At 35.3% G+C, this 22085-nt stretch overlaps 1 long non-coding RNA gene across 1 annotated transcript in view; it reads left to right on the top strand.

Moving 5' to 3' along the window:
- The first annotated feature begins 956 nt into the window (after positions 1-956).
- The window catches only part of LOC125502646, a 41120-nt gene continuing 19991 nt past the window's right edge, over positions 957-22085 (top strand). The window contains exons 1-3 of the long non-coding RNA XR_007280414.1: positions 957-988; positions 5293-5364; positions 12106-12192. This is a non-coding gene — a long non-coding RNA (uncharacterized LOC125502646). The remainder of the gene's footprint in view (positions 989-5292; positions 5365-12105; positions 12193-22085) is intronic.

Raw genomic sequence — 22085 nt, 5'->3', positions numbered from 1 at the left:
GTTCGCGTGCTGCACCATGTAATGGTGGAGGGCCGCGTTGGAAGTTTTTGGGAAGTTGAGTGCGGTCTTGGTCGGCAGGGCCGGGAATTCCTCAACTTCCATCTTTTCAGACACTGTCTGAACGGGGGCAGTCTGGGGGGGCTGGGCAGTTTGAGGGGTCGTGTGTTTTTGGTACTCCAAAGCGAGTAACCGGGTTAGCTCTTGAATTTGGGCGGCTTGGGTCTTAATGCGGTCGTCCTGATTGGAGTTTCGAAGCCGCATGGCTTTATTTTCGGCTCTGAGAATCTTTAGGTCAGAGTCTCTGGTAGGGAATTTTGCGGATAGGGATTTGTTCTTACCCATTTTCCTCGAGGTACTAGAACTGTTTGATGTTAATGAGGAGCGATCGCGGCTTTCGTCGCTGAAAGAATCGCCCATTATTGCTGGAGATAACGTAGGAGGAAGTGCCGGTATTTCAAGTGGGCAACGCCAACGATGGACTGGTGACTGAGCAGGGGCTTTCCGGTGCCCTTGGGGACCTGCGCGTGCCCCTGAAGGAGGCACGTGCTCGAACTTTTTAATTAAACTTTGTGTAAACACGTGGTTCCGGTGGGGTGGCAAACACGAAGCGGCGAAGCTTCAACACTGAAGTTGGGACGCGAGGATGACTCACTTTGTTCCAAATTAACAAACAGACAAGCAGTTTGGGAGTGTTGTTCATCGGTCGAGAGATGATGAGCAACTGAATGACACAACATTCTTGGGTCACAATCAGCACAAAAATGACTCCCCTCTACTACTATTTGAACATATTTATTTTCAGCTAAACTCCCCTCTGGTTCTCGTCGCCGCTTATATAGTTTTCTCCAGGTAACCCAGAAGGTTCTCGAAATCTGCAGACCAGGTGCGAAATTTTTCGCTTGTCAGTGTCATATTTGACAGTAAATGGCGCGCAAATGGGTCTCCCATTTACTGAAATACCATGAATTTTGATCCCCCAATTTCAAACGTGAGTACCCCAGGCCATTTCCGTTACAATATGTTATGTTCGATGATAATAAAAAAGCATTATTTTGTCATCAAATGTTTTATTATTACGGATACGTTGATAGACTTTACCACTACGGATATCTGTACATAACCGACGATTTTATTACAAGTTTACTGTACGCTACGAGAAGTTTTACTGCAATAGATTTTATTGGTTTTTGTATCAGTAAAATACATAAGCAATAAAAACCATATACTCTATTTTATCTGGTTGCTGGGAACTTTGTTCTGTAAACGATATTAGTGATATTTAATTTACTCGTTCAGACTACAAGCTGGTATTGCGTCTCGCATCATTTTACGTCGTATTTAGTTTACCGTACTTCCTGTTAGAACTGATCAATGGCGTATGCCTGTTTAAGATGTACGAACAGTGCCAATGTTAGTCGCTATCTTCCTTGGTACTTTTGGTTATTTTCGCCATTTTATCTTATTGATATAACTTTATCACATTCTCCATACATAATAAATAAGTTTAAATAGTCTTTATTTGTATAATTTAAGCCTTCGGGCATGGTTATTAATTTTTTTCAGAAGGTAACTGACAGCTGTAAGCATTCTTTGGGCATTTGATTGTATGAAAAATCGCCACTTTCGTTATAGCACCTAAAAGTGATATGACTTAAAAGAAGATACTGCAAGATAGTCATATAAAAACATTAAATTGGCAATATATCGAAAACTAAACACTTGTGGAATCGACATCGTTACACAAACTTACATTTATTTTTAATACTGAATAAGATGAAATTATCAAAAATGGATGTTTCCTTTTGGAAAAATTGATTTTGGGCGGTTTTCTCAACTGTATTTTGAAACTTATTTTTTTAACAATTTGTATTAATAGTTTTCAAAACATTTTAGAAATTCCATTAAACTAAGTCCTTTTCAACAATAAATGCGACTCAAACTAAATATGAGAAATTTTGTTGTCCCAAAAAATGAATAATTATTAGAGTGGCTGCAACTGTAATTTTTTAATAATATTCTAAATACATTTAGAATTTGAAGTAGAATTCAAAAATGTTATAATATACAGAGTGATTCAAAATTGGCGTCATTTTTTTAAGGGGTGATAGGGACTCACTTAAAAGGTAATATTGAAGGAAAATATTGACATTTTTTTTCAATAATTTCTAGAAGATATTAATAGTTGAAAATCGAATTTCATTTTTGATACTAAAAAAGTTGACTCCCAGAAGTTTTTGATGAAAAGTCAAAGCGGCAATTATATTTTTCATCATTAGCAGATAGGTACAGATGGATAGCCATTGTCATTAATAACAATAATTTGTCAAACTGTGACTTCCTTTGAATTTCTTTTCTCGAATTTGCGGATATGCAATTAGTTCAGGGGAGATGCTACAGTAACATAGCAGAAGCTGAAAGAACCCTCGCCAACAAAGGGCGAGGAGAGTGCTTCCAGGAAGATGGAGGACGATAATAGATGTTCGGGTTCCGGACATAAAGGAACAAATGCAAAAGAGTCTTTCAGGGGCACTCAGAACATTGCACAACAACTGGCACTTTCACAGGCACCAAATAAATATGGCTACCACGTATGTAAGATACACCAATGGATTACTGAACACCGGTATAAATTGAGCAGGATTTAATTAACCGAATACGAGAAGCTGCTCGAGAAGAGTGCATAATAAGGTGATTACACATGCACTTGTTTAGAGTTTCAGACTCCAATGTATGTTTTTGTAATTTGTAAACAAATTAATAATTTGAGGTTATGAGTTTCAAAATAGGTTTCGTCATTCAACGATTTCTGTTGACTATGAAGGCTTTCACGGCCGGTTAAATGATATTTAGGATTGTTTTCCGGGCTTTGAAGCCGTGGTCTATGGGAATTTCTTCCTGACGTTTCGTCTAGAACTGCGGTGGACATTATCAAAGGCGATGAGGCAGTGGGCGAAGTGACCTCCCGTGCTTTCCGACTAAGACTGGTTCAACTGCTGGATTCTCTGTCGTATTTATGCAGCCCAGCCGTGTGTGATCATGCGTGGGGATGGGTGGGGGTTCAAATGCTTCGGCGCACACGCTGTTTGGCGCAAAACGCGCTTCCAATCTGGGTTGAGTGCCGTAATTTCTTCTTTAAAGTTGTTTTGGTGTTGCAATAGTTGTCGCCTGTAGATAGTCTGTTCTGTACCTTCTTTCTAAGTGATTTTTAATAGTGTGTTTAATAATAATAGATGTGCCTGCGTGGGCAGTACCATCAGCATGGTTCTCATCTGCTGTATGAGACTTTTCATCATATTTTATATAAGTACTTAATGCACTTATAACAGTTTTGTTCTTTCTCATGAGATCTCCAGATTTGCCATGTTGTTGCCTATTTGCCATTGGTAGGATGCAGAACAGTTCTAAATTTTGTGGTCTTCTCTTGTCTGTCTGTGTTTTTGTAAATCTGCCTATTTTCAATTGAGCTGTAGGAACAGCGATTACATTCTTAGTGTGCTTCAACACTTGTTGTCTCCTTGCCTTTAAACATATATTTAATATAATGGATTTACTAATGACTGAAAAACATAATTTCTACGGATTGAATTAAATTTTACTACATAATAAAACCAAATGCAAAATCAATAAAATAATTGAAGTTTTCACGTTACTACCATGTCGTTTTAGAATACGTCACGACTTCGGCAAAATACTAAAATGCCAGAATAAATCGCTTTCTTTTTGGCATTCCTTATTTCCGGTCTTATCGAGTATTCGAATAACGAGTCCTTACTTACACACTGCAACACAATAACTAAGGACATTTGAAGTGCCGGAAGGAGCCATTTTTCTTGCATATTAGATGTTTGCTTTAAAAAATGTATCTTCGAAAAAAGTATCCACAAAACTTTGAAATAATTTTTAATTCGTTGCTATTTTTCTTTAATTTTGAGCACAATTTTTTTCAAATTATTTCTATTAGTTTTATTTAGTTATATTTCTATTAGAATCAAAGAATGCTGAAGTCATCAGCATTCTTTGATTCAGTTAGCTCAGTTAATTGGACCTTTGGAAACCTAATGCATTTTGTTTCTACTAGACTAACTAACACAGATTCAGAGATTTATGGGGTATTTGTGCTTGTATGCGGAAAAGTTTCAGGTAGTAGTACAAATAATGTATTTTAGACTCCACAAATCAAGATTCGACGCAACCAGGTTCATGTTTAAAATGTTCCAAAATTTCTGATTGAATATTTGCAAATAAAAGCAAACTGCAATTAGTTAGGCCTATTTGCACACATTTATTGACATAATCGGTATGTAATTGAAATACGAATTAAAACGCATTTTGTATCAAATTTAGGTAATAAACTTTTAATTAAAAGTAGATGTGGTATTTTCATTAAAACTAAAATTTTGAAAAAATTGATATCAAAAGCTGCACCAAACCTAAAGGAAACATAACTTTATTACAGGAATGGCCACTATGATTTGGTTTAAATTTTATCATGCATAAGAAAATGCAACATTATTTTTCCAAAAACAGTACTTAACCCAGGTAATTCACTGACAATTGGAAATGCAATAGTCTGAATCCTAGAATTAACAATGTTTGAAAGACCAGATGCTGCAAGATTAAATTATAATATAGCCTAGCCTGTACGCTAAAACTTTAGTCGCAAGTCATCAGTGAAGAAATTTGACTACCAATACAAGAACAATTATGCATGAAATTGAAATGTGAAATCTCACAGAAATATATCCTAATGCATCGAAAAACATGTTTACTGAATCCTAAATCGGCTGCTTTTTGTTAGATTTTGAGAAGACTGAAATCTGTCGATTTAGGAGGAGGGCTGCTTAAAATGCATTGGCCCGATCCAAGGCATTGGATTTTAATTAACATTTTTACAAAATCTTGGTTAAAAGTACAACTTTTGCTTCCTCTTCCAAACACGCACATAGTCCTTTACAATCATTCGGTATAGATTCGTACTAGTATGTATTTAGAACTTGATGGTTATTTCGCACTTCGGTTTTTGAATAACTTTGTCAAACGAACTTAAATATGGAATATTTATATTACGTTGTATTCATATACAAGAAATACGTACGGTACAATGTATCATGATACATTATATCAGATATAAAAAATCGTTAGCATGTAGTATATTTCAGAACATCTCTATGTTGACGTTGTTGAATCCAAATTCAATACAGGTGAAAATAAATTATTACTTAATGCATTCAGCAACACGCAGTTCATGCAATTAACACATTCTAGATTTAATAATTTTGATATTACTTTCAGCTATCCCAACTCCATCGCCCGTGAGGACAACAACTCAGAAAATTACCAGAGCTACTGTTCCAGAAATTACAAGTTAGTACAGAATTATTTCAAGGAAGCGCGTTCATATGATTCATATCCAGTCATATATGTGTATTGAAAGGCAAACACTTGACCGGTAATTCCAAAAGGATATTTGTTGCTATTTACTACAAAACAATAAATTTCCATTTTAATTAATTTCACCTGTTTAATGAGATTTTCCACATAGAAAAATGATGTTCCCTGTATATACCTGGAACTTTCATTTGATAAACATGAATGTTCGTGGCACATACATCAAAACCATTATGATCGTTCCATGTATGTCTTTACATATACATTAAATATTGTTGAACTTACTTATTCCTAACCATAAATCATTATAGAACATATATATCGAATAGCCTTAGAATGGTGCGAATAGTTCGAATATGCAATAAAAAGTACGACATTCCATTTAAAATTTCAAATTAGATGCAAAAACGCGGTGGCCAAAGTTCAATCAATATTGGTTATTAACTCAAAATCAGTTGAAAATTGTTATAAAACATTTATATCTAATATAATAAATATGCGATAAAAAGTACGATAAAATTTACCAGTTATACAGGGTATAACGCACTTGGTTTTGGTATGCAGTCAAATTAAATTCAATCCGTAGAAATTATGTTTTTCAATCATCAGTTCAATTAATCAATTATATTAAATATATATTGTATGGCGAGAAGGAGACAACAAGTGTTGAAGACCACTAAGAATTTTTTCGCTGTTCATACAGCTCAATTGAAAATAGACAGATTGACAAAAACACAGACAGACAAGAGAAGACAACAAAATTTAGAACTGTGCTGCATCCTACCAATGGCAAATAGGCAACAACATGACAAATTTTCAGAAGGAGATCTTATGAGAAAGGACAAATCCCCTATAAGTGAATTAAGTACTTATATAACTAATTAAAGATTTAAAAAAATTTGATGAAAATCTCATGCAGCAAATGAGAACCATGCTGATGGTACTGCCCACGCAGGCACATCTATTATTATTAAACACACTATTAAAGATCACTTAGAAAGAAGATACAGAACAGACTATCTACAGGCGACAGCTATTGCTATTGAAGACTGGATTGGACCACGAATTATACAGGTTGTCCCACCGGGAACCGCCGCGATCGATATCTGGCAAACTGTAGCAGAAATTTGAAAATTGGGCAGTGTTCCGTCGAGGTAATTGGAGCACGCCGCCTAAAATATTTTCAAGATGACCACACTTCCGGTTATACCGGAAGTGCGTATCAACTTGCTTAATTTAAATGAAACACCTTATACAGGTTACAAAGAGAACATCTGTTTTAAAATTTACCTGTTATACAGGGTAAATTTTAAAACAGCTATTCTCTTTATAACATTAACAAAGTTCACTAAGAAAGTCTTCTCATTAACTGTCTAACATCTCTCTCATTAACTCATTAAAAACTAAGAATTCACCACTCATTAAAAAAGTTCCAAAAATAACTTGCATTTGCGTAATTCTGCAACAAAATTTACATATATTTCATGTGATACATCTAATATAATTTTAAATCATAGGAAACGACAATTTCTTCTACAAAAATTTCCATTCGTGTAAATCTACAGACGCAACTACACGCTGTTTTTTCGCGCTGAATTTCAAATTAATATTATATGTAAATATCACAAATAAATAAGAGTCTAACAAATAGGAAAACACATTTTTTTATATTTATGACGGGTTGAAACGCGAATAAATAAATTCCAAATAGCTCATATTTTTTAAAAGGATTGTGTATGTCAATTCGTCCATCGATATGAGCTGTATATAGTTTATCATGGTTTAGTATAAAATATCCATAAATACGTACAAAAATAAATCTCTAGCATCGTTATAAAACACCAAGAAGCTTAACTTTTTGTGTAAACCGTATGGCCTTTTGCGCTCACATCGTTTGCGTAATATTTACGTTTTTTTCGTAAATTTGTTAGCACGAACGCGTTTATTTTTCTCTAACACTGGAAACATATTTTTGTATGTTTTTTATATTTCTACCAATGCAAATAAATTAGATGCGGTCTTATTATGCAATCATGCTAACTCAAAATACAATGTCGCGAATGCACAAATATCAAGTTTCTACATTTATTTTGGTGTTTTAATTTCTCATTGCATAAATATAAATCGCTTCAATGAAAATAGATAATAATGAATAGCCTTCCTTGAAAGACGCATTCGCTTTCTTTCTAACGATAAATACAGCATTCCGTTGGATCCTTCTAGCGTTGATTGAAAGAGTACATATACTCTTTTAATCAACGCTTCTAGGAACATCAACCTAATGTTCCGCTATTTAGGGAACCCTTCAGCTACTGGCCACGGTCTGATTTTATAATCAGATATGCGCAAATTGTAGTGAAAATCTAAAGTTTAGTTGAATACTAAACACATTTGTAAGACATCCAGCTGGGAGAGCATCCAGCTGGAGAGAGAGACCTAAAGAGAATCGTTCAGTTGTTGATTCAACTCAGACCAGTCGGTTGTCCCCCAAACGGACCCCAAAATTGCACAATTGTTGTTGCTTCGATTGATATTCAATACCAATAATGCTTCACAAAAAGATCTTTAATCGCGAATCTCCTCAAGTATTTTCCATCACCTAGCAGCAGAAATAAGAAGGATTAAAAATCGAAAACAATTCTTTACGCGAAAAACGTCAATAATATCGTTAGCGTTGATGGAGCTTCTTGGTACTCAAGTTTTACTTATTCGGAAGTCTGCAAAATGCCTAACCATAAGAAATAATTATTTTCAAAAAACTTTTAGCTAAAGCTGGAAAGTTTATATGGGATGACAGCCACAGCTCTTATTTCTGAGGTTCTACCTTTAAATCGTTGCTTAGAAATCATCAAGATTTCACCGGCGTAAAATTTATTATTTGCGATTGATCGAATGTTATATGGCGCATACTTCAAAAAAATATATTCAAATGGCCTCTAGCAATTTTCGTTAACAGGTATGCAACGAAAAACTCTGACACTCCAAATCAATTGGATAAACTTGTTTTACAAGGGAATTCAACTGGGGAAACGGATTTCAACTTACCTCAGTGAAAGATTCTTCCTAAAATAAGAAAAGTTATTGAGTTATTTAGCCAAAATGGCAATTTTTCATAAGAGATCATGCTCCTTCAACGACTGCATCAGTTTGTCAATTCCTAAGCTTTATTTCTAGAAATCCTTTTAATTCCTTCAGAGGACCTATAGAAGAGTATGCAAGATCCTCTCATATTTCTTGCGTTGACTTCCTTTCATGGGGTCATTTGATTCGATTTTATTATTATATCAACGTGAATGGGGGATATTTTAAACATTTCTTTAGATAAAAATTAACTAAATACGGATCTAATTAGTCTGTAATATTATTAGAAAAGGCAAAGGGAAATGCCATAAATCCAAATTTTGTACGGTTAAATGACGTTAATTGCTGACGTTTTACTGACGCCAATTTACTGACGTCATTCTCACATCATTTGCTGACGGAATTAGTACGTTAGGGTAGTTAATGATTAATAGTTGTTCTTATTAAATTAATATTGTAAGTAATGACGTAATTATCTAGGGGTCTAAGACTAGGGTCCGTTGAAACGTACAACCACTACAGTGTGTTCAATACACAGCAGATTTCCTTTAAGTGTTTATCGTTTATAGGATTGACAAAATCTTCTGCATTTGTCAATCGAAATGCATGAAATGAAGAAAATTTGGTCCGCTAGTTTTCTAGTATATTTTTTTACTGATTTGTTTTTTAAACATGTAAAAGTGTTTCGTTTCTGGAAATTCCCACCTGCTTCTGAAATGTGGCTGGTAGATAGTTCCAGTATAGAAAAATCTGCTACAGGGAAGGGCCCCTGTCCAATATGAGCCGAATCTCGATATTTTGCTTCCAAAGGGAGATATAGCGTCCCACCAAATTTCCTAAAATCCCAATCAGCCTACCTTTTTCCAAAACCACTCGCTAGCGTGGCTAGAAAATGATTGACCCCCACCCAACTAGTGGCCACTTCTTTCTCATTTCCTCTATGTTTTACATTATTTATTAATGGCAACTTATACCTCAATAAGAATAATGAGTGACTGAAGCAAACACAACGCACCTAGAACAAAAACTCGGTAACCTTAAATGGGATATCCTATGACTCTGCGAGACAAGAATGCAAGGACAAAGGACCGCCATCCTTAAATATGGCCACTGACTATATCAAAGCACAACAGAGACCACTCTTTGAGGAACCGCGATCCTAATAAACCAAAAGAGAAAACATGCAGTAACTAAAACAAGATCAATTTCTAATTATTAAATCCCAAGAGGATATAATGAAAGCCAGACAACTCGAGAGCACGCAACAAGTCATCATAACAGGCGATTTCGCAAAACTAGGACAACGAAAAAAAGGGCATGCATGAAACATGAGAAGCTTTGGATTAAGTCACCGAAGCAAGATGATAGACAGACTATTGAAGGATTTACAAAAACAAGAACTATATTGTATTCACTCATTCTTAGAAAAGTAGCCCCAAAGGTATGGAAAAAAGATTTTACACTGACAAATAGGAGAACACTTTGCAAAAACGTGTCAGTGCTTGACATGTGCTTGTGCATAAGTTTGACAAGGCAGCTAGCATAGAATGGTAAGGGCCAACTTTCAAATAAACTTAAAACAAGATGGTGAGTGGTAATAAAAACGAGCTTTTAACCATAGATATGCTTGGAAGAAATCAACAACAAATTCAAAAAATTCTGAAAGCCAAACCAGAGCTGATCGATGTTTTAGAAATATGAAAATAAATCAGATTATCGAAAAAATTATATCCATTATACATACTACGACTAAAACGATAGTATTCCAAAAAAAGAAAACAAACGAATTTACCAACTAAACACTAAAACCCATGAACGAAAAGAAAACTAAGGAAAGGGATCAGAAGGGAATACAAGGATCTAATGAAGAAAAAGACAATTTTGCAAACTGAAATCCAAGATGTCGCATGGACGAACAAAAATAGCTAAGTATAACAAACCCGTTAACTAATCAACTTGACTTTTAGCGGCCAGTAAATAGGCCTCGCTTGCGTAAGATATAAAGGGTGAGCTTTTTTAAGTGTTAAAATGCTATATCTCAGAACCAGTTTCAAATATATTTATAAAATTTTGGGCAAATAACAAATAGGTACGGGGACGTATTTTAACATACAGGGTGGTTTCTTAGTGCGATAGAGTCCATTATTTCCGTTGATGTTGAACTTTCGAAAAATAGTTTTCTATATACGTTGTTGTCGCACAAAGTACGCACATTTTAAAAATATCTTATGTGATACAGAGTGTCTCAGAAAAGCGAGGCAAGTTTAAAGCGAATTTTTTTAAATAAAACTACCCATTTTTCATTAGGTGATGGCATGCAGCTTGAAACGCTGCATATTCACCCTAAATTGTTTTTTTCGTGCTTGCGACATTGGCAGATTATCTCCATTTTATTAAAATTTTGCTTAAAAACGTGGTATCTAAAAATTCATTGTAGAAGCAAAACAAAGCAGTTAACGAGACAAAAAAACCTCTTTCCAATCACCACGGATCCGTTAAGAATTCTGTTGAAACAAACTATCAATACATTGTACAGGGTGTAAACAATGTGGACTTCAATCTAAAACTTTTTAACGCAATATAAATTTTGTTTTTCAAATGGAAGTACCTGTATATTAATGTGTCATTAGATAGACAATTTACAAGGTTACAAATTTGCATTTACACTTTAAGCTGTGAAATCAACCGTTTTCAAATTATTTTATTTAAAAATTTCTAAAAGTTGTTACATTTTGTAAGGTGTGGAATAAAGGTAATTGAATTTTTGACAATTTGAAAAAACCACTGACTTAAACATGTTTAATTGTATTGAAATTCCATAAAACTTGAATTATCGATAATTGTGTAACCAGAGAAGTAAACCATGCAAAATTTTGTACACTATACGTAGTTTTTAATGTAGAATCAAAATCAAATTTCAGAATCAAAAATATATCATTCCATTTAAAATTTCAAAGTTGCCTTTACCTCTCAAAGAGGGCGCTTGAATAGAATAGTAAAAAATATGTTAAAACAGGTCCCCCTACCTATTTATTACTTTTCAAAATTTTTATAAATATATTGCAATCTGTTTCTGAGGTATAGCCTAAGAGAGTATACCGTAAGAGATACGAAGTCGGTTAAATTGGGAAAAATTTGCGCAATCCGGGGGCCTTATACATGGCGTTTTTGCAAAACAAGAATTTCCCCAATTTTTGAGATATTTAGAAAAAATACTTTCACATAGCACCTTTTCAAGCTCTACAAGATGGTGACTATCAAAATGTGTTCCAAGGTTTTGTTTCTTTTGAAACCACCAATTTCTTATGAACGAAAAAATCGGCTCTGTTAAAAGCGAATTGAACAATGTATAACACAGTATGATTTATTCCGGTTATTGGATGGTGGTAGAAAAATTTAAAAAAGAGCGCAAGATCTGAAAAAGATTTGAAGAGACCTAGAAGTATTGGTTGAATTAATTGTGAAATGACTCACGTTCAATCGATGTCTTCTATTTATAAACTAATAAAATCTTGTGTAATTAAATTGCCAAATATAAGCCATTCCATATGCTAGATTGCAAAACGGTTTTTAACAAAAATATGATGATATAAAATATAATTTTTTCTCTGTAATGATATTTTCTTTAACTTTCAGTGGCCCCAAAGCAAAGGATGAGACAAGTTAAAGATCTAGAAGTAGATACCAATGAGATTAAAACACATCAAGTAACAAAAGACAGAGGTGAGTAAGCCATGTAATTTTTATGGTTCTTTTTAATGTGTTAAGCCAGTAGTAATTAAGTCTGAATAAAATTAGATATCAGTTGTTTTTCCAAAGCTAAATTTTCACAAAGTTTCTAATTACCACCGAATGCTATTTGGCAAAGGCGACTTTCGTTTGGTATGACGACGTTTGTATAAGTGGCACCATTCGTGTACTAGATTTGGCGCCACGGGTAATTATTTTAAGTGATCTTTGTGATCGGCAGACGTGAAAGAACCTCATTTCTATATAGAACTAATTAATCGATTAGGCACGAACGGGCAAATTCTGACATTTGCTGTAAATTTGGCTGGCAAAATATTGCTAATATTATTAACATATTTTATTACAAAAGGACGTTTATGCGAATTAATATAACTTTTTGCGCCAGACGAGCAGTTCATTTAATTTCTTCCTTCGAAATCGGAATTATCTACCCTTCTAAAATTATTTTTGTTATATAGTATATCAATAAAGTATTACACGCTTTTCTGAATAATCAGAAAAATCTTAACGCCACGTTTTCTACGGTGTAGTAGTGTAAAATAGAATCCATCAAATAACATTCAGCTATAATTTAGAAAGATGGCACACTTATACAATGCTAGAGGTTCTGAAAGTAAATGAGGTTGACCCAGATCGGAAAATGCAGCTTTGTAAAATGTTACTGAACATAAATAGCGATAATCTGCTATTCCAGCGAAAAGGTCGTGTTTTCCAACTCTTTATTTCACTTGACTTTATCCTGGTATTTAATTATAGATAATTAGGCCTTGTTGTCGCATGCAAGTTTACAAAAAGCGCAGGTGAGCGAGAGTTCAACGCAAAAATTGCGATGTACGAGGCAAATTTCGAATTCAGTTGAATGATTGTGTCCAGTTCCTTCAATAACGTTTCCAATAATAAGATATAAGTAATATTTTAAAGTATTTCGGTCGTCTATTTGCATCGTACAACTAAACATTGAAAAATTTGCTAAAAGTTTGCCAAGTTTTATATAGTTTGATGAAAACCATCATCTATTAAGTGGCATTTACCATACCCATTTTCTTCATTCTCGGTTTAAGTAGAAATTGGTTAATAAGCATGCTAAGATTTCAGTTTGCGAAGGTAGTTTTAAAATTACGCTTTTCAAAACTTAAGAAATAAAACATTGCTAAAATTGATTCAAATTTACCTTTCTTGATAGGCTCAATTGGTCCAATTCGATATAATATTCGCGCATGCCTCAAGTCATACTCTACATCACGAATGAAGCGTATGACTTGAAGTACTACTTCTCTACTGTTCAATCTACAAGCACATGTTCCCGAAATCTGAACAGTACCAAAAGACTGAAGCGTTAATACTGAAGACGAGACGACCAAATTCTTAAATGTAATTATGTAATAAATTATAAACATGCAAGTAATTTAAAATCGGGTATAACTTCCTGTATTTTTGTGCAAACAAAATATGAAAAACCACTGGAATGTTTTCCGCAGACTTTTCTTAATCCTGAATTTTTGAACCAACTTTTGCTTAACCTAAGAGCGGCCTTGATTTTTCACAATTTGCAATGGATTCTATTGCGCTATTCCAGTTTTCCTAAAAGTTACATTTACTTCCTTCTTTTTAAGGAACATGTACTCATTTTACGATTCATTATAAAGTACTGAGTGAAATAGGCTGCATATTTGAAATTACACTCACAATTTTGTAAATAAATATACTTAAGCAGTTAATACTGTATACATTTTACTCGTGCATTAACGAGATATTATATAAATATATAATATAATTTAAAAACGAGGTAATAAACGACCGCTTCTTAGCTTACATAAAGACAAGTACATGATTCTTAGGTGTATGTCTCTTCTATACCCAAAGGTAGGTATGATTTCCGCCAGAATAGTAAATAAGTGAGGTTGGCGAGCCTGTCAGAATTTTCTCAATTTTAAATGGTCACACAAGCTGCCAATAGTGCTTGCAGGGACTGCGTGTTCACTGGCGTTCCCTATTATTCAAGATTACTACTTTTTTCCGCTTGGGAAATGGGAAATGGAAAAAATGGGAAATGCTTGGGCTTGGCTTCGGTGCGCGAGAAGCGACTCCCTGGGATACTACCTTCTCTCAAAGTCAAGAATAAACACACATGAGGCGGTCCACTACAGAACACCGGTTCGGTGCAGTGTTGTCTCCCGATATATGATCTCCAGTACACAGGCAAGTTTCGCCTCCTCCCAGAGTTTTGCGATCTTGGCAATCCCGCTCATCAACTCCACAATGGCCTCATCTGACCAGGTGACCTACAAAGCACTCCCCTGCTTTCCATAATTCATCTATTCATCAATCTTCCCTAGTAGGTACTTTTCTGTTTGTTCCCCCTGCTGAGGAGTGAGAGTTTTCGAGATGATCAAGAGCAACAATAACAAACCTGTAATATTTATTAAAGATGTAGGTGCTAAAACTGTAATTTTAATGAACGTGTGTGAAAGGTTGATGCCTTAATAGCACTTTAAACACGAATACCATACAATACTTTTTTCGTTAAACGCATCAAACATTTCAATGAGTATTTCAATTTGAAATATATTTTTCCCACGAATAGTGGCACAGGACCTCCTCGACACCAATAATTCCGTATAGACTCTTGGGGCCCACTTTGTTTGAGAGCTGTCATCAAATCCAAAATGTGTTGTTTTGCCGCAGCAAAAGTGCAATGGAACAAATGGATGAGGCTGCGAGAATGGTTTTGTAGGACCTATCGCCCAAGAAATATTGGAAACAGTACTAGATAGCATCAAGTTTTTGCAGTAGTGCGGATTTTTCACAAGAAATTAAATCGACCCGAGACGACGCACTCGAGAACAAATACTTATATAATATAATATAACCAAAGTAACAACAATATTTGGGGTCCTCAGAACAGAGGAGTGTTACCAATTAAAGGTAGTAGAGAATGTAGGATACAGATACAGTCGGCTCGTATTGAAGTTCTCCAGCAGGAGATGTACGAAAAACCCAGTAGGAATCAAAACTTCAGGTAAAATTCCAATTGTCATCGCAAATTTCTGGAAACTTACGTACTATATAAAGCTTTAAAATGGCCATTGTTTTCTCCCGTTTCTCAGCTTTCCTCCTGGCAGATTTATGTACAAATTTTACGACAATCGAAAGACAGGAGGGGCGCAAATTATCTACAGTTTCAAAACGAAGTTGCAAAAAAAGTGCTTCCATTATTTATTGTTCGCGTGTCTTCCACAAGCGGCAATCCCACTATTATTAAATATTGTTAGCATTTGTAACGGTGACAAAGCAGTGGCCAAGGTGCAGGATTTTTTTTTATTGGAATTAAGGAACTTGGACCTTGACACCCGATTAAATAGCCATTTAGATAACAACCCCCTATAAATGCCGCTGCCCAGCAGACAGACTTCAGACTTAATTTTCATTTATAAGCAGATTGTTGCTGCTACTATATTATAAACACTCACTTTGTAAATTGTATTAATTGAAAATTCTTTTAAAAAGTTGATTTTAATACCAACTTATTTAATTTTGGCCAACAAATTTTGGCCAACCCTGAATTCAATGCTATTTCTGAAATGACAATCTGATCATGCTGATCAATGAGTAATATTTTTCAAATCCAACTTACTACCGCTACGAAACTTATACATATATTAGAACTTACTAGGGTTCTTTTTTTTAATAACCTAATTATTACACTAATATTATTGTGTACACAAGCACTGTTCTCTGCTTCGGACTAGCACAGATTACACTTGTTCGAAAGGTTTGATCCTCTTGAGTCGTCTGATCTGACTCGTATTGTCAAGCGGCTGGATGGCTTCAACATTGACGTGCTGTAAAAGTCGCTGTTCGTGACTCTTTGCAAATTCACTAATGGTCTGAGCGAACGGTGTCCATTGCCATGTTTCTATGGAGGTCACTGTTTCTACAATACCAGGGGGTAATAAAAATGTTCCTTAATATTTTATTTTGAAATGGTTGATTTCTTTGTAGATTGCTCTTAATAGCACAACCCACAACTGAATGCCATATGTCCATACTGGCTTGAGAACTTGGTTGTACAGAAGTACTTTGTTATATATTGACAGGGTGGAATGTCGTCCAAGCAGCCAATACATTTTTCTAAATTTGATGTCTAATTCTTCCTTTTTCGTTTTGTTATGAGCTTTCCAGTGTAGCTTAGCGTCTAGTGTTATAAGATGCTCGAATGAATTAATAATACTAACTGTCCCAGCATTTCTGTCGGTGTTATTGTCAGCAAAGAGTAACAAAGTGTTTGTACGATTGTTTGATTTTCGGTTAGTGGACTGTAAACACTTTTTTTTTAATCAATATATTTAATCACTCAAACTCAGGTTTTACACGTATTTTGAATGGTGGTCGGTTGTCGGCACGGCAACATGTGTTCGACTATATATAATGTTCGACTTCTTTTCTTTGACTCTAGCTTTCGACTCTTTTTGGTTCTTTTTAATTTATCGCTCACACTTCGCTAGTGCCTGTGATGCACACTAGGGGGTCGGTCACCGTGGTTCAATCGTTCAAACGGAACATGCCGCCGACCTTGAAATGACCCATTATTTCAACAACTTAAATATATGCGTACAATGTAATACATTAATCGGAGTACAAATAAATTGTCAAATGTTTCTGTAAATAAGATTTCGTGAGACACTTTCACTCGTTGTCTATGGGCAACGGATACACTTTGGTAATAGCACGAGACAATATGTCTTTCTTTGTTCGCACTGACACCACACGCACTAGTTTATCGGCTCCTATATGAACAGCTACTATGCGCCCCATTGGCCAATGCATGGGTGGCTCGTTGTCTTCTTTCAGCAAAACGATGGAACCAATTTGTACGTTTTCTTGACAGGATTTCCATTTTCACTTCTGCTGCAATGAATTCAGGTAGTCCTTGCTCCATAGCTTCCAGAATCTTTTAACCAATTGTTGAAGCTGTTTATAATGTGTCAATCGATTGATCGGAATATCGATGAGATCGCGCGAGTATAAAGTGCTATTGATTTCGATGTTCCGCGAAATAATTCGAGTATTTGTCCTTGACAGACTCTCGTACAACTCTACAAAGTCTGAATGGCTCATGGATAGAGAGAACGAAATTGGTTGCATTGTCACTAAAAATGTGGTGACATAATCCGCGGCGTGAAACAAATCGCTTGAAGGCATTCAAAAATGCATTAGAACTTAAATCCGTTACGAGCTCAGCATGTACGGCACGAGTACTGAAGCATATGAGTACACAAATATATGCTTTGATCATAACGCGATTACGAGTCTTGCCATCTTTTAGCAAATACGGCCCTGCGTAGTCAATCCCGCAATACGAAAACGGCCGCGACGGGGTGACTCGGGGTTTGGGCAATGAACCCATCATTTGTTGTGGACTGAGTGGTTTAACACGGAAACACAAAACGCATTTTCTTAACACTTTTCGAACTTCATTTCTTCCAGTAACAACCCAAAATTTTTGGGTTGTTACCAATACAATAACATCCAATGCGCTTAATACCTTTTCGATCAACTGAGCCAACAATAGTGCGCCGCATAACTCTAAACGGGGTAAACTAGTTGAGCTTAATGGAGCTAGCCATGATTTTGAGCATAGCAGATGTGAGCTGTTTTGGCTTGCGTTGCTGCTTGTAACTAAATATACACAAGCACCATACGCGAGCTGTGATGCGTCGGAAAATCCACAAAGAATTGCTGAATTGTTTTCGTCGGAATATGAGTTGAATACACATCGAGGAATAAGTAAAGAATTGAGATGTGGCAATCTATCGACGAAATGGATCCACTGTTCAGCTATTGTTGCTGGTACCGGGGTGTCCCATTCTAATTGACTTTTCCAAACCTCTTGTAATATTTGTTTAGCCTTGACTATGACAGGGCTAATTAATCCTAATATGTCAAAAATCTGCCCAATTGTGGCAAGAATCGTTCTTTTCGTTAACATTAATTAAATTCAGGCTAATTTTGCCTTCAAAGTGATAACCTATCGTATCTGTTTTCGTATTCCATGCGGTACCTAAAGTTTTTGTTTCATCATCGGTTCGTAAATAAAATTTTGCGTCTGGCATCTCGCTTTTGTCGCGAATTACTCGTACGTCGTTTGAAATCAATTTCCGTAAGTTAAGCCCGTGTTTTAATAACGCTTGATTCATTTTCGTTTTCAATTCGATTGCCCTTGTGATATCGTGATGACCAAAGATTAAATCATCTATCTAAAAATTATTTATTATTATGTTACTAACTTCAGGCTGCGATTCTTTATGTTTAATTCCGATGTCATGCAAAACGCAGGTTGCTGGAAAAGATGCGCTAGCTGTACCGTACGTCAGCGTATTTCATTCGTAGTGGATAATGTCCTTTGTGACATTGTCTCTCCAAAGAATTTGTTGCAATTTGCGTTGAGATTTGTCTATCCATATCCTGCGGTACATTTTTTCTATGTCTGCAACAATCAAAATTGGATAGGTGCGCATACGTAACACTATGTCGAAAACGTCTTTTTGTACTTTAGGCCCTACTTTAAGAACTTCGTTTAAGCTATGTCCGGAGCTAGTTTTTAAACTTGCATTAAACACCACACGGAGTTTCGTGGTGCTGCTGCTTTCTTTCAGTACGGGGTGATGACTAAGGTATACACAAGTTTCGTCAGGTAAATTTGACTCAGGGATAACACGTGACATGTGACCCATTCATTCATATTCACTTAAAAATTCTGCATATTGACTTTGTAACTGGATATTTTTATGTAAACGTCTTTCCAAGGCAAGTAAACATTTTAAAGCGATCGAATATGATTCTCCTAAATTTTTGCAATTGTTCCTTAAAGGAACCTGAACTACGTAGCGTCCATCTTCTGGACCAATTTTGCGAGTTTTTCTAATTCTTCATTCGTTAATTTGTTTTGTTTGATTTCTACATTTTCGAGTTTCCAAAATTTCTCAATTGTCTCGGTTAATCTTTCGTGAGACTTGTTCACGTTAACAAAACAATGCACGTTTTCTTTAGTTGATTTGGTGTTAAAGCTTAAAGGTCCTACTAACACCCATCCGAATTTTGTATTTTGTAAAATAGGTGCGTTTGTTCCAAGCGACATTTTTTCGTTATTCAACGATCGGAAAAATCATTCTGTTCCAATCAAAATGTCAATTTCGGTGGACTTGTAGAAACTTGGGTCCGCCAGTTGAACGTTTTCGGGTAACTTTAATAAACAAGGATCAAATGAAACTTGTGGTAGCTTCGTTGTAATTTTATTTACAACTGAAAATTCTGCGGTTGATTGAAATCAATTGTTTATCGCTTTAATATTTGTTTTGACTTTGACTGAAATGTTACAAGACGCGTTATTTATCCTGAGGACGGGTACGTTTATTGCGTTACCTGGAATATTTAATTTCCGATATACTTATTCCGAACAAAAGTTTGATTGACTTGCTGAATCCAGCAAGGCACGACACTTCAGAGGTTTGTTCTTTGAATCTAGGATGTAAACTACTGCCGTTGCAAGTAGAACCTGCGTATTGAGTCGCGAATCGTTTACGGTTTGTACCTGTGGCTCTGCCACATTATCGGCGGTTGCTTCATATGCACACGCATTGATGCTAGTTAAAACGGTGCGAATAGACTGCGACGAACCAGCAATGTTTTCAGGAATATTTTCGGGATTAGTTATGTTGTTTGTACGACTAACTGCTGTAAAGGAACCATTATTAGTCGCATTTCGGTTGGAATTAAAGTTATAATTGTGTAATATGGAGTTATGTTTTCGTTTGCAAACTTTGCAAGTTTTGCTTGTGCAATCATCGATACTTTGGCCGGTTTTTAAACAATTAATGCAAATTCCCAAACGCTTCAGCTCAACATATCGATCTTTACATGATAGTGCGAGTAGTTTATAGCACTTGTATGTGTAATGCGATGTTTCCTTGCAAAACGAACAATGTAATTGGTTACCAGGTCGACACCGTTGATTTAGAAAAAGTGGAGCGGTTGACTCGTTTGTGCTTACGTGCACTTTGTACTGAAGGCATCTCAAATAAGTTTCGAACGTGGTTATGTATTAACACGCGTTTGTTTTCGTATCTTTCTCGTAATAAATTTATTGCTTTGTCGTAATTAGCTTCGCAAATTTCTAACGATTGCAAGACTTGCGTTGCTTCTCCGCGAAGGCAAGACTGTAAATAATAGAATTTTTGTTAATTCTAAGTTTTTATGGACCAAAGCTTGAAATACTTCGAAAAGTTGAATGCAATTTTCGTAAGATTAGCGTTTCAAGAAAACAATATTTTTGATATTGAAGTCATATCTCGGCAAAGTATAACGTTACTGAAATAAACTGTATGTACAGAAAATCAACGTTTTTGTGGATTTTTTTAAAATGAGTCTGCTTGCAAAACAGGACATTGTGTTTTTTAAATTCTTGCTGTTGAAAAAATACCGGTACAGAACAACAGTGAATGCATTCTTTGTCAGATTTAGGTGTTAGCTCGTAAAAACGAGTATAAAACGTATATGTCTAATATATGAGCACCCATCTGGTGAAGATGAAAAAGGGGGTATTTGCTACTTATATTTTGATTCAAGAAAAATATGAATGTGTAATTAAAGGGATTAACAAATACACAGCAAACTTGAAAGTCTACAAATAGGTTTCCGCATCACCCTAGAGAAATGCTGCAACTATATAGAGTCCCATAAGACGGAAGTTAAGTGGAGGTTAACGTATGCATCGTTATACCGAAAAGCCGGATTTACCTCAGGTTATTTTAATATTAAGGTTGTCTTAAATTTAGTGCCTTATTCGCGATACCTAATGCTTAACGGTTTAACTAAGCGGAATAGGCAGTCAGCGGCAAGAATATTTTCCATTATAACCGTTTGGTTTCTTAAGATTTTCAGATTTCTAGGAAAGATTTATTTAAATAAATTAAATATTTGAAGGAGTGACAGCCAGATCGGAACCATATATTTTTCCAATAGGGAACAAGTTTTCTAAAATGACAGTAAATAAGATGTAAGCTTTAACCCGTTAATGCCTGAATTAATTTATTTTCATTAAATTGGAAACACATGGTATAACTTTCTTTAAAATGATTGCTTTTAAGTCTCAGTATAGTTTTTTAAATTTGATTATATTGTATTTTCATGTAAAAAGGCCGTACCATATATGGTACTCTAGGTATATAGGGTATGTATTATTGACCATCATAATATTGAACGACAAATGTTTTTATATTTTTTTATTTTATAAAAAAAGGTAAAACTCCTTTTAGTTGTAAATATGCTGATACTATACATTTTTGTTGATTAGTTTTCATAATAATAATTAATATTTGTTCATTTTTTATTGTGAAACTGACCAAAGCAAGTATTGCAAAGCCCTACGTCACATTTTTTGCACTGCGTACGAACCGCACTGCTCGCTTTATGATAATTTCCGGCACAACGCCTTCGTTTTGAGTCTGGTACATATTCTATCAAATGATCCATTCGGTCAAATTGAATAAATTCGTGAACTCGACTGCTACTTGAAACAGATGATCGATCGTCCAACAGCTTGCGGCAAAACTTGGTATTTGGTGAGGTAGCACTGTACAATKTATCGTCACAACTGAAGTTGTGTTCTCTGGCGTCCAGTTTTTTTGCGTAAAATCCAAGCATTTTGAATGTAAGCATCAATTAGCCATGTAAAAATAGACCACCACCATTATTTTTTTCCTTTGAAATTGAAACATTCTGCACCAATCTGAAAGATACTACCCGAGACTCACCAGGGAGGCCATCGAAATATTTAAACACCAAAACAATTTTAACAGAAAAGAAGA

This window comes from Dendroctonus ponderosae, unplaced genomic scaffold, assembly GCF_020466585.1.
Source record: "Dendroctonus ponderosae isolate FM_Combo_2020 unplaced genomic scaffold, Dpon_F_20191213v2 Dpon_F_20191213_1, whole genome shotgun sequence".
Lineage (NCBI taxonomy): Eukaryota > Metazoa > Arthropoda > Insecta > Coleoptera > Curculionidae > Dendroctonus > Dendroctonus ponderosae.
Note: the sequence above shows the minus strand (reverse complement) of the source record. Positions and strands in the feature narration are given on the sequence as shown.